The sequence below is a fragment of the Gavialis gangeticus genome, unplaced genomic scaffold, assembly GCF_001723915.1.
Source record: "Gavialis gangeticus isolate Ggan-Ray unplaced genomic scaffold, GavGan_comp1, whole genome shotgun sequence".
NCBI classification, from domain to species: domain Eukaryota; kingdom Metazoa; phylum Chordata; order Crocodylia; family Gavialidae; genus Gavialis; species Gavialis gangeticus.
This window is the reverse complement of record NW_017728992.1, coordinates 81,309,367-81,317,825: the sequence shown is the minus strand read 5'-3', so window position 1 is coordinate 81,317,825 and position 8,459 is coordinate 81,309,367. Positions and strand designations below refer to the sequence as shown.

The window sequence follows — 8,459 nt, the reverse complement described above, 5'->3', positions numbered from 1 at the left end:
GGGTTGAATGTATTTAAATCAACAGGTCCTGATGATCTTCATCCTAGGGTACTTAGGGAATTAGCTGGAGTCATAGTGGAGCCACTGGCACAACTGTTTGAGCACTCGTGGCGCTCAGGACAGGTCCCGAAGGATTGGAAAAGGGCCAACATGGTCCCTATTTTCAAGAAGAGAAGGAAGAAGGAACCAGGTGACTATAGGTTGGTTAGTCTCACCTCTATCCTTGGCAAGACCTTTGAGAAAATTGTTAAGGATCACATCTGTGAGGGTCCAGTGGGTAAAATGATGCTAAGGGGCAATCAGCATGGGTTCATAGCAGGCAGATCCTGCCTGACTAACCTGGTGTCATTTTATGACTGAGTCACAAAATGTTTGGATGAAAGAATAGAGATAGAAGTTATTTATTTAGATTTTAAAAAGGCCTTTGACACAGTGTTGCACCCAATTCTTATAAATAAACTAAACAGTTGCAATGTAGATTATTACACAGCCCAGTGGGTAGAAAATTGGCTTATGGGATGTACCCAGAGTGGTGGTAGATGAGTCAGTTTCTACCTAGAGAATTGTAGGCAGCAGAGTCCCCCAAGGATCTGTCCTGGGATTGGTACTATTCATTATCTTCATTAGTGACTTGGACAAGGGAGTAGAAAGCACCCTGTCCAAGTCTGCTGACAAAGACAAACTATGGTGGGAAGTATACAAACTAGATGGCAGGGAGTGAATCCAAGCTGATTTGGACAGGCTGGAGAAATGGGCCGAACAGAATAGGATGCAGTATAACAAAGATAAGTGCCATGTGTTGCACCTGGGGAGGAAGAATCATCAACACTCCTATAGCCTGGGAGGTACCATTCTAAGTAGCATAGCTGCGGAAAGGGATCTCGGAGTCGTAGTCAAGTACAAAATGAACATGAGTCACTAGTGTGATGAGGTAATAAGTAAAGCTAACCACTCCCTTTCCTGCATAAGTAGGTGCAACACAAACAGGCCTAGGGAGGTGATATTTCCCCTCTATGCAGCATTGGTGAGGCCACAGCTGGAGTATTGTATCCAGTTTTGGGCACCATACTTCAGGAGGGATGTGGATGGCCTGGAGAGGGTTCAGAGGAGGGCCACTCATCTAGTTAAAAGCCTACAGAAAAATCCCTATGTGGACCAATTGGGAGACCTGAACCTCTTCAGCCTCGTAGTTGCCTATAAACTCTTTGCGGGGGCAGCAAGAAATAGGGGATGCAATGTTTACCAGGGCGCCTGTCTGGTTAACTAGAAATAATGGCTGCAAACTGGAAGAGAGCAGATTCAGATTGGACATCAGGAAAAAAATCTTTACAATGAGGGTTGCCAAAATTTGGAATAAACTTCCCAGGAAGATGGTGCTGTCCCCTTCCTTGGAGGTATTTAAAAGGAGATTGGACAGACCCCTGGCTGGGGTCATGGCATGGCCTGGATCCATTTGGTGTGTTTTGGGCTGCAGGAAGTTGGCTTCTGGTAATGAGGTTAGCGAGGTTCAGTGCTTGTTTGAATTTACAAACCACTTTTCACATGCCTAGGTCGCAAGTTAGGGCCAGGAGGATGTGATGAGGCTGTGCAATTATGACTGGAATGGCAGTGCAAGGGACCACGGCAGCTACGGGCTGGCTGCACTCAGTGTCAGGAGCAGGCAGGTGCCAGTTGCAATAATGGAAGCTCACCTGCTGCCATGAGTCTGAGTGGGGTAGGGATGATGACCTTGTGCAACCACAAATGGTGCGGCAGCCGGCACAAGAAGGCAGCTACGGGCTGCATGCACTCATTGCTATGACAAGCTGTGTTCCATTTGCTCTGTCTGACTGAAAGGCAAATCAAAGCAGTCCATGGCACCCCCCCGCCCCCAGACACACAAGTGATTCATTCCTGGATTGAACCTGGGGGAGAGTAACTATGCCATTCTCATTAAGGGCTGCTGGCTGCCATGGGTCTGACTGTGGGGTGACCTTGTGCAATCGTGAATGGTGCAGCAGCCAGCACAAGAAAAAAAAAAAAAAGCAGCAGCTACAGGCTGTGTTCAGTCAGGCACAGCACCGTTGTCACCCCGATCATGGCATGAGTGGTGGGGGCATGGGTGTCCATACAGGAGAATGAACAGTGATTCATGTTGGGCTGGGTGGACTGCAGCATGTGGTGTGCAACACCTGGTGTCCAAAGAAACACATTACACCCAGTTATCCAAACAGGGCAGCTAACCTCATCCATTAATAACTGCAATTCGCAGCAACCTCTGCTGGACAAAGGGGTGAACTACAAAAAAGTTGCATTGCCATCTGGTGGACAAAGAGGCTCATTACAAGTCTTTGAGTGCATTTCTGTTTACACCCATGGACACAACATTTTGTGGCGATGCAAATAAAACTATGTCCAGATGAGTTTTACTTTAGTGTGCCAGAAATACTTTTAAAAGCATCAGGAAAACTCATACGTGCAAACAGTAGTGCCACTGGAACACAAGAATGGGCAAAAAAATAGTGATGTATACAACAGTCCTAAATGCTTCATTTAGGGTTGTGGATTCCTCTGTGGACATCAAGAGTTTAAAAGTCAGAAGGCTTTGTTACACATTGCACTTCGAGCTGTTCAAATGTTGATTAGTGCTAGCTCAAGTTTGGAGCAGTGACACCTGAAGGCTAAAAGCCTTCTTTGACTGTGACCCACCTTGCCACTAGAGGGCTGATGAGCACAGGCCTGACTAGGGACATGGCTTGCCACTACAGGGCTGGTGAGCCAGGACAGGCTTCTACCCTGCTCTTGGTGGGGGTGGGCAGGAACATTAAATTGGAGGCAGAGAGTTAATGTGATGGGGGCGGGCAATGAAACTCCTCTGGAAAGGAAATGGGGGTGTGGGAAGGGTGGTGAAGTAAAGTGAAGTCAAGTCAGCCAGCCACTTGAGGATAAACTAAGAAGTAATAATGAAATACATAAATAAAAATAAAGAGGAAGTAAATGAAAAAAGTTCTCATATTTTAATAAACTGGGATTTGGGATTGGGTTATGAGGGGGGTGCTGGCTGTATTTCCTGGGCTGGCGCAGAGGTAGGAGTGGTGAGGGAGGGTACTTTTGGGAGAGCTACTGCCCCTGCCGTGGAAAGGAAGTCCCAGCTCATGGGGACCCAATCCAGGCCCCTGTCCTGTTTCCCCCACCCCGCCAGCTCCCTAGATTCCACTTCTGGAACCAACTGTGCCCTGCAACCTGGCCATCTGGCATTTGCTCTGTAGGCTGTTTGCATGGGGTTGCACCCCTGGGATTGGGAAGGTCACATGTCTGGTGGGGGAGGGGGAGTTGGCTTGGTGCCAGATCTACCTCCTGGGCAGTAGAGTTCAGGGCATGGAAAGTTTGTCCACAGAGAACAGAAGGGCAGGGAAGGGGACCCTGCATCCTGGGATGCTAGAGGAGTGCAGCTTATCTGTGGGGAGTGGATACACACTAATGAAACAGACGCTGGGTAACACAGGTCAGAGACAAACCTGCCCTGGAGTGGTGGAACTTTAAGCCTCCTAAAGTGTGCTTAAAACGTAGTTTCAGGTGTTAGTGTGTGGACAATCCAGGGGTTAAAAGCTACAGGAACTACCTAAAATTAATGTGTAACAAGGCCCACACATTGCTTTTCTGAGTATCACAGTACTCAAGTCCCTTGTGGAGCAACATGAAATTATGTAAGCATGCTTACTTAAGAGTTAAAATTTCTGGGAAGCAAGACAAAAAGATGACTTGTGTTATTCCAGAAGGAAGATCTGTGAGTGTTAAGCACATATTAGTATCAGAATGTCTAAATGAGGAGATACAATACCCTCTAAAAAGTGATGCAGATGCACACAGTACAGTTCAGTACATTATAAGGGGACTGGAAAAGTTTTCAGACTTCAGTGGAACAGAAGCAAAGAAAACAGGAAGAGGGATTATCCACTAGCAAATTGATTGTTATTTTCTGAAACAGCTTAACTGAATACTTAGCAAACCACAAATGCTCTGCCTTTGACTGACAAGAGTAGCAGGTGATGTGCATGGCATAATGTCAGAATGCAGCCAGCAAGTTTATTATTAATGGTAGACCTATTCTAAGACAGTGTTCATCTCAGGTTGGTGACTTAAGAGAAACATCACTGGTAAGGAAAACTGGAGTGAGGACATATCTTACAGGACAGAGTTCAAGGAAAGGATCTCCATTATTCAACATTCAATTTAGATCAAAATTGCTGGCAAAAAAGACAAAACCAGAGAGGAAGAGTGATGGGGTGGAGGTAAGTGGAAAGAAGAATTAAGGAATTTTCTCTCTATATGTTACTAAAGTAATTATGACATGTACATACTCATGCTACTATCCAGGTATAAAGTTAATGTGATATTTGCTACCGTGTATACATTTTCAACTATTGTTACATTGATAATCTGGCCCATAAAAGTCCGTATCATTTATATCCCATGTACTGTACCTACATTACTATGCAAAGGGCTGAATCACATGTACATAAGTGGAAAACTCTTCACTTAGGATCATCGTGATTTTTTTTTTCCTGATGGGCAATTAACAAACTATCAAGCAAGTACAATTGACATGCATAAGTCATCCTGATATCATAGCGAAGGTACTGCTGGTGGAAAAAATTCTGATATCCTCAGAATCAGTGCTCAGTCCACTCCACTGCCCTGTGGCCTATACCTCCTTGTACCAGTTGCCTTTTGAGACAAGATGCAAGACTTGCCAGGGTTTTCTGGTGTTGTTTCTTAAGGATGGTGAGAGTATTGAGCCACAACGTCGGTAGCGTACTGCTTTGTTACTGAATTAGATTGCTAGAGGGAGATGCTGTTGTAAGTCTGTGTTATTATTCCATTGAAAGAGCAGTAATGGCTGCCAGAGCTCTTGGATAGTGCCTTTCTGGCAATAGATCTTCAAAAACACATGAAGCAGCTAAACACAAGCTTCCATTACCTTTCAATGGAAAGTGAGTAGCTAATTACCATTTTAAACTTTTAGAATTTTTCCAGATTTGTTTTCCAAAAAAGAATGGATCCCCCAGTGTCTTCTTTGTAACGCTATTCAGCACATAAAAATCAAAACATATACACCAGTAGGCAGGCTGTTTATTGTATCAACAAGAAACTAGTATTCATTTTGTAAGAAGGAATATTGGTGCGTGCACACATACACAAAATTAGAGGTTGTCAAGTTGCTTCATAATTACCAGTTTCCCTTGTGCAAAGAAAATGTCTTAGTTATTTTAAAGTTAGCAGTGTCTATAAATAAACTTCCATTCTCACTAAGCCCATTCAAGTGTTGATGTTATGTTGGTGTAATCTGGGAGGAGTATTGTATCATCCTCTGGTTATTTAGTGGTTACTCTCTTGATATCATTGTATAATATAAACATAATTATGTTAGCTTAAGAGAAATAGCTATTCTTCTCCCCAGACTCCATAAGAATTACCTGCTGATGTAATTGGTATTATGTAAAACAATATGTATAGGAGAAGAAAAAAACAAACAAAGAGAAAGAGAGAGAATCCTTGTCCATGAATAATTTTATCCACTATTGTGAAAGGTAGCACGTACAATAAATATGAATGAAAATGATTGATTGTGGTGTGAACCTCTACATTTTCCAGTGTATTTTCTTTGTTTGTGTGTACCATTAGTTTAACTGTTGTCTCAATCTGTGTCCTTTTTTCTTTGTGTAGATCTTTCAAAAAGCAAATGGAAAAGTTGTTATAAACTAGGAAAAGGTACAAAAACTGGCAATAGATTTAAGAACAAGTTTACTTAATATAGCATTTAGCGTTTTTTTTTAAATCTTGATTTCAAGTTTATTGTGATCTTTTAAAGTTGTTATTACAAAATATAAGAACCCTGTACATGACAGAGAATGATTTAGTTGAATGGTATCAGTACACTGCCGTTGCTTTGTAACCTAAAAACCCTATAAAGCAACACAACATAAACCTTTACCTCATACTATTTTCTCTTTCTTCATGAGTAGCTCAGTGCAAGTCTGCCTCCACTCTTTCTATTTTTTGATTCAGTCTATGAGACCTAAACAGAAAAAGTCAATATTCAAGCAGTCTCAGTGCAAGCTTATTACAAAGTAGAAGAAAGTGAACGCTGCACTGTAGTCTGTGATAATCACACCCACCATAACTGACCACTCTTTGATTTGAAGCTTCACATCCAAGGTAAGATTTTACATGAGGGGGAAAAATACTACCTGCCATATAATGCATCACTGCTAATGGCATCTAATTTATTAAAGAACTATTTCTGTCTCTACATATTTAACTTTAGAGGGGAAAAATCTCACATAAAACACTATCTTTGGGAGAAAATGTATTCAGACATCATGATTTATTTCTTCTCATTTAAAAAGGTGAAGTGACTTATCTTCATCAAAATACATCATGACAACTTAAGTTGTGCTGCAATAACTATAAGATTCACGGAGCAAGTGATTTTAGGAGATAATGGGATGGAAGGATTTTCTTTTTTATTTTGTCTGTGCAAATTAATTGAAAATTAGAAATCCTTGCTTTTAACACTTTATAGTTCAAAATGAAGCCTTGGGGATGTGAGGGCATTTATTTTATATATTAAAGTAGTCTTGTAATGTCTAATAATGGGTGGGTGGTTGTCACTGGATTTTTTCAAGTATCCACATGACAAAGATGTGCAACAGTGAATTCTAAAGTTCAAGAGACAAAACAAGCATTGGTCATATGTCTACAGATGCTTCAAATAGGTTAAACTGGTAGTCATGTTACTTTTCTTCTTGATTACCTTTTGTGGCTTCCCATTTTTCCTTAGAAAAATTTTCCAGGCTAGATGTACCAAGAATAAAACATATTACTATATATTTTTGTGTGTTTCAAGTATATGCTATTGCATATAAAAATGGTATAATCCTATAACAGAAAATAGGAAAAGGTATTGTGGAGGATATTTAGTATAACCTTGCTTAAATTGGCATAAGCATCATTTTATTATATACACAGCCTTAATTTTTTGGAAGCAGATGCTTCTAGCATTATCTTGTTACATGATATGTTCTATGCCATCTAGAGACAGAAACAGAGCAAAGCACTTCACATTTTGTACTAGCTGAGCATTCCTACAATACATTTATAGTTTCTGTTGACATGACCATTTCTACACAGCTCTACCTTGTTTTTGAAGATTTGACAGTTTTGCTTGTACTATAAAGAAGGGACTATACTGTAACAAGTTGGTAGATGGTGGCTGAGTGAAATCATCACGCAAGAGATACAGAGTCTTTGTTATCTCTCCATGCACACAGGTCTGCCTGCATGAACTGATGGTAATAACACTGAAATTGTGCATGAAAAAATACCAATGTTTCTCTGTGTGGACCAGATTGTGTCCATAGATGTTGGCAGAATTGAGAGAACATGTCACCAGCTACTAAAGGCTTAAGGTGCAAGCAGATGCAAATAGGTGATTGAGTAGGGAAGGAATTATGTATTTTGGGGAGAAGTTTTAAAGTTAAGCCCTACCGACTTTTGAGAGTAAGGTTTAAAAAACAAAAACAAAACAAGAACAGACCTTTTTGTGAGTTGCAAATAGGAAAGTCTGATGCCTATGGCATGCTTGCAAGTAAGGAGGTATAACTAAGAGCAAGAGCGAGGTAAAATAAGAAATTTCAACCACTGCAGAAGAGAAAGTCAGGCTCTTGGGAACACGTATAGTTGGGGGTCTGAATGCATACATAGGTAAGCCCTCCACTGGCTTCATCTTTATGACTGTAAAGTGCTATAACAATTTTTGTTGGAACTTGTGTTTCCCTTTATCTGTCAAGATCAAACATCTGTCAACAATCTGCTGTCAGATTTGCCCAGGATCTTTCCATTCTCAGTTCACTGCATTCATGTGTACAGATTCATAGCAAGGGAAGCCAAATGCCATATTTCAGGTGTTGTGAAGGCAAAGAAGATAATAAACAGCATGAAGTTGACTCCGAGGCCTTCAGTAGTTTTATCTGGCATAACTCCTAAAGAGTTTTTTTCATTGCTCTCCCCTCCACAAGTCCTATCACTTTTTCCTATAATTAGAATGTTTTCTGGTCTCTGTTTCTTTTATCATTTTGAAAAGCTTGTGGGGAATGTAATGGGATTGGAGGGATGCGTTATATACAACAATGAATAATACTTAATTGCTTATAAATAGATACAATAATATTCTGGGTGTGATTAAAACAATCTGCATAGGTTCAGTAAAAAAATAGTATCAGTGGTTTGGAAAGGACTTATGACATGAACACCAAACAGTATTTCTCAGAGAATATTCCACTGAAAAGCTGTCACACCAAAATCTTCAGATGTAAAATTTTTAGACTAGCATTCATCCCATCAAGAGTTTGCAGCACTTACACAAATACTAATGAAAAATAAAGTGTCTTTTTTGTGTGTGTGTGTGGTTTTTTTTT

General features: G+C 40.8%; 1 long non-coding RNA gene across 1 annotated transcript; it reads right to left on the bottom strand.

Moving 5' to 3' along the window:
• Positions 1-507: 507 nt before the first annotated feature.
• LOC109299567 lies at positions 508-8,300 on the bottom strand. Its single transcript, XR_002097916.1, has 3 exons — positions 8,287-8,300; positions 7,433-7,435; positions 508-668 (listed from the first exon to the last, which is right to left on the bottom strand). It is a non-coding gene; the product is annotated as an uncharacterized LOC109299567 (long non-coding RNA).
• Between the last annotated feature and the right edge of the window lie 159 nt (positions 8,301-8,459).